Below are 5426 nucleotides of genomic sequence, written 5' to 3'. Positions count from 1 at the left end.
GAGGAATTTCCGAGGAAATTCCGAGGAAACACAAAATTGGGGTTCCTCGGAATTTCCTCGGAATATTCCGACGGACTGAGGTTTCCTCGGAATTCCGTCGGTATATTCCAAGGAAATTCCGAGGAACCCCAATTTTGTGTTTCCTCGGAATTTCCTCGGAAATTCCTCTGTATATTCCAAGGATTTCATTTTCCGTCGGAATGTCCGTCAGAATACCGCTGTTTTCTTGTAGTGTTTGTGTTAGGTCATTTACATCTTTAAGCACTTTATATTTGAGGTGTACTATTGGACTTGCTTTTTTTTTCTCTCCCTAAAATGCTCTTTTTCACAGATAAGGATTTTCTTTCTAGTTAATGTTAAAGTGAGGGAGTAATGAGTCGTTAGTTTCTTGTGGTCAAGAGATAGACAATCATTGTATGGTTAATTACTTGTGGTCAAGAGATGGACGAGCATTGTATGGTCATGGCAGGTGAATGGATCTGCCGAGACGAAGGAAACTGAGATTTTGTGGTAGACAAAACGCAGATGTCTCGCATGGTCCCGTTCCGTGATGGCATTACATTGAGAAAGTTGGAGCCAAACGTCATGAAGGAGTTCTGTTACGGCGAGAAGGTGGGGAGTGTAGCCTTAAGATGATATCTTAACGGCGGTGATTCTTGAAGATTGAAGCAAATTAAGGGCGGTTTATGGCTTCATCTAGACGGAGGAAAGATGCATCGACGTTACATGTCCCGCAACGAGAAAAATCGCAGATCTGAAATTAACTAGGCGGTGGAGAAGGTTTGATTCTTGAGTTGCGGCGGAAGCGTATTAGGGTTCTGAAGAAGAGAGAGATGAGTTGGTGGGTTATGGTAGGACTAAGTAAAAGAAATAAAATAAAAAGAAATATGAGTTAAAAAAGTAACTAAGCTAGTTTGTATTTTTGGGGATAGTTAAGTCATTTGAATCTAATAAAATATTGGACACGAGAGAAGTATGTATAAGTGATATGGAAGAAAGAAAAAGTATGTCTAAGTGTAAAAATTTCTTTTGTATGTCCATCAGTCTATGTAATGTTTGGTTGCCCTACTCTCTGTTTTCTCGTTGGGAATAAATATCAATACAAAAAACGAAACAAAAAACCACCAAGAAAAAGCACATTGACAAGATTGCAAGAAAACAAACGACATGTCATCTTCTGAATGAGTCCAAATAAGGAATTAGTATAAGGAATTAGTATCTTGGACCTACATATCATGCGTCACTCTCACCGTCACAAATTTAGGATGCAACTATTAAAAAAATATGAAGAATAAAAAGAAATGAAATGAAATAGAAAAAATAAGAGAAAAATATATTTCTCTCTTAATTTAATAAAAAATAATTGTATTTCTTAAATGTTAAAGAATGTTAAAGAATCATAAGTAATAAATATTTCTTTTGAATGATGTAAATTGTAAAAAAATGATAAAATTTTTACTATTTCTATTCATTCTCTTGATCACCGTTTAAAACCTTATAATATTGTCAAATCATTGAAATGATAGGTAGATCACGCTTCGTTAAACTTAGAATTAGAAAACCACATATTATTTGAGTATCCAATTTAACGTTTTTTTAATAAAGAATCCAATTTTACTTAACTATTCCCAAATCTTAGACAAAAGGAAATCAAATATCACACAATGTTTATTTTGTAAAATGGATAAGTACATTTAAAAGACCGGTTGAATAAAGCTTTCTCAAAAACTATGTTATAAAATCTAGTATCTTCTAGTACTTTTTTGAAAATTGTTGCCAGCGATGATAAGAAAAAATAAAATGACCGTAAATTACTAATGAAATGAATGTATATTATTTAACTTTCTCACTTTTTTTCTAACTATATATATTTATATTAATTCATTCATTATTAGACCCAGATTTTCTTCTATGGGATTGAATAAGGGTCGATTGTTACATGTTCTCAAACGTGAAGTTTGGAGATGATATGGAAGCGCGTGTGTTGTTTCATGGTGTTAAATTTTCATATGAATCACAATTTCTGATTATATAAGGTTTAGATTTTGAGGCATTGCAAATATGGATCCTAGTTTTTGTGTACTAGTCATACAAACATATGAAAAATTAAAACTTTCTTATTGAACTTAGGAGAAAACAAGAATTCAGCTAAAATGTGAGCAGATTGGTGTCGGTATGGAATATGTTAGAGGACTATTCTCCCCTTAGTAACAGGTTAGACCGTAGACCTTCCAGCCAACATCGACGATACAGTTTTGAGAAAGCCTACGTTGATTTAAACAAGTTCATGAACACTAACCCGAGGATGCTAGCATTGGTGATAATCAGGGGTCGTGGAAGTGCTTTGGACCGCATATCATGTGATGTCCAGGCGATGCTCGGGTTAGGGTGTTCCATGTCGAACATATATACAAAAATGCTGAAATGTCTTTAAAATAGCATGGTGTTGTTATCTCTCCATAAAATCAAATGCTCAAACCATTAAAGAATCATTTCACCCGGAAGAAATGGTAAGCCATGAACACTGATAAGAGTTGTCATCATTATCATCCAAATTACACAAAATTGATAAAAGAGCAACAAAAGAGCTTCCCCTTAAAAGTTGTTTATAGAAAATAAAACAAAAACAAATAAATAAAATAGTTATGGTATTTTAGGAGTTTTGATCAATGGGAAGGTGTTGGGTTAGAGATTTTCACCATCTCTGGCCTCTACCATCACCACCACGACCAAATCTACCGCCGCCTCCTCTGCCACGACCAAACCTATTTCCCATTTGGTTGCCACCGCGACCATATCTTCTCTGCACTGGTTCTCTCTCTCTTGAAGTTTAGGCAACTTATTACTCCAAGCTCATACTTTCAGCATTCTTTGATCCAGCTGCTATGAACTGATCTACATCCGATTGTACAACATTGAAAACAGCACCTTGTCCATCTGCTGTTAGAGTTAACCCTTCAATCGAATTAACTTTGTCTTCTGATAAAGATTCTCCTCAGTGTAGTAACCACAGATTTGTGCAACAAACAACCATCTTAGTAATTTTCTTTTAGTGTTTCAGCAGAGACAGAAAAAAACTAGGAACTTAGGATGGTGTGTACAGTTTCCCGGCTTCAAGAAGTAGTGTGACATGGTTCTCCACTGATGTTAGAAGTGACCTTTTCTTAACTGAATCCCTACAACAAATGGCATTTAAAATCACTGTACCACTTGGCATTGAGACAACAGAAGAAAGTGCTTCAAGGGAAAAATCAACCGCAATTTTGGCAAGAGCTTTTGCAAGGAGTACTTCTGCTGACTGCTGATACACCTGAACTTTCTAACAATTCCTTGGCAGCCGCCATAAACGCAGGAACCACACTGCATTTTGATATATATATTCTCGGGTAAATATGACAATTTCTAAATTATCTCTTTATTAGATTTAACAAGAAGATTGATGTGCAGGTGTTTAAACATTACCTGTCACAGACTTGTGTAATTTTCTCAGCAGCTTCCATGCCAACAGCTCTGGCAATATCATTAGGATGAGGTGCAGAAACGTGCTCAAATTTAACACCAGCTTGTTTTTCAATCCCCGACTTTCTAGAATAGTATAGCATAACCGCAACTCCAGTGTTTCCAGCAACAGGAATAAAATACAGATCGTGACAACATCAAGCAAACCCAACACTAATGCAAACTTTCAAAAGTAGCTGCCCAGATAATAATGTATGTGCTTTACCAGCTCTTCCTGTTCGGCCAGAACTACGAATATAATCTTCAACATCACGTGGAGGCTCACACTACAACATAATAGAAGTTATAGAACATTATGTTAGATCACCAATGATTACACCACGAGCAGCAACGTTTGTAGCAACCAAATGTCGAGAACTTACCCTTTCTAAGTCCAGCAAGAGTAAAACTACAATAACATGACTAATAGTTAGCAAATTTATCCTACTTTGCCTGAGTAGTTGATGTAGATAAGTATTTGGAATATTTCCAAATATCTTATTATTTGTTTTATTAATTATTTAGATAATTATCTTTATTATTTAGGATTTTTATGGTTTTATTATATATAGCCATTGAGGATTAAGGGGATGTATTCAATTTAACATTTGATGTGATTTGATTTTTAATGGGGTTTTAGATGATTTCAATAAGTTGCAGAGATTTAAGTGATTTTTGTTAAACTACTCTAGAATATCACCTAAAACTATGAGATTTGGATTTTAATTTTTTTAAATAAAAAGTCATACCCAAACACCCTAAAATCACCTGAAAACTTTAAAAATCCACAACTTAAAATATTTTCAATAGCAGTGGATTTCAGAGTACTTTAAGAAATTTTAAATTCAATAACAGTAGATTTTAAATGAGTTTTTAAAATTCATGTTTCAATAACAGTAGATTTGATATTTTAATACAAATCACCTGAAACTCTTAGTTGAATACATCCCCTAATTTTGTATTCAATTTACGAGTTAGATAATTTGATTAATAAAAATTGAGAGTTCTCTCTTTGTTCCTTGTTTTCGGTAAATCATTGGTGATCTCAACGAATTTAAGAAGACATTGATCTTAGGCATTCTTAGACTAAATAAAATATTTGTGATTATTCTAGTTTTCCGGGTATTCTTAGAATCAACGGATCTCTAGTTCTATCCTATAAAGCTTTCGCTGCATTAGGTGGTATCAGAGCTGGTGTTTTGGTTTCTTAATCAAAACTCGATTCTGGAATGATGGAGAGTTTGTTCGTCGAAAGTGAACAAATTGTTTACATAGAAGTTCACAGTGATCCAGTGTACGACTTATACGGAGACGAAGTTGAAAAAGATCTCAACGAGATTTATGGCTCTCCGATCTTTGACCTCTATGATGGTGTTGATCCGATCTTTGATGATCCAATCATTTTCATCTTTGATGAGGTAGAATTTGTTATTGACGTGTGTGCACAAGATGCAAAAAGCATATAATTTATCTTTGGTGAAAAAGCTTTTGATACGTCTTTGAACGTTACGTGTTCTAACGCGTTGGCAAAAGAATCTTTACACAAATTTGCTATGAAGTTCAAGAGGGAAAGGAGGCAATTGATTATGTCACCTGCTGTAATAGTTTCTTGGCAAACAAAAGGGTTTAACACAAAGGATCAATATATTCGATGGCTTAAAAAATTTTACATATGGAGTAGAAGAAGAAAACTAATCGAAGACTACGGCTAAGATTCGAGGGCGAATCTTCTCCAACCCGGAGAGAATGATGTAGATAAGTATTTGGAATATTTCCAAATATCTTATTATTTGTTTATTAATTATTTAGATAATTATCTTTATTATTTAGGGTTTTTATGGTTTTATTATATATAGTCATTGAGGCTTAAGTTTGTATTCAATTTATAAGTTAGATAATTTGATTAATAAAAATTGAGAGTTCTCTCT

The 5426-nt window shown here is 34.2% G+C and overlaps 1 pseudogene; it reads right to left on the bottom strand.

Annotated features, from left to right (window-relative positions):
* Positions 1 to 2695: 2695 nt before the first annotated feature.
* LOC106330562 overlaps positions 2696 to 5426 on the bottom strand; it is a 4170-nt pseudogene continuing 1439 nt past the window's right edge.

This window comes from Brassica oleracea, chromosome C3 (assembly GCF_000695525.1).
Source record: "Brassica oleracea var. oleracea cultivar TO1000 chromosome C3, BOL, whole genome shotgun sequence".
NCBI lineage: Eukaryota > Viridiplantae > Streptophyta > Magnoliopsida > Brassicales > Brassicaceae > Brassica > Brassica oleracea.
The sequence above is the reverse complement of the archived record's forward strand: the minus strand, read 5'-3'. Positions and strand labels throughout refer to the sequence as shown.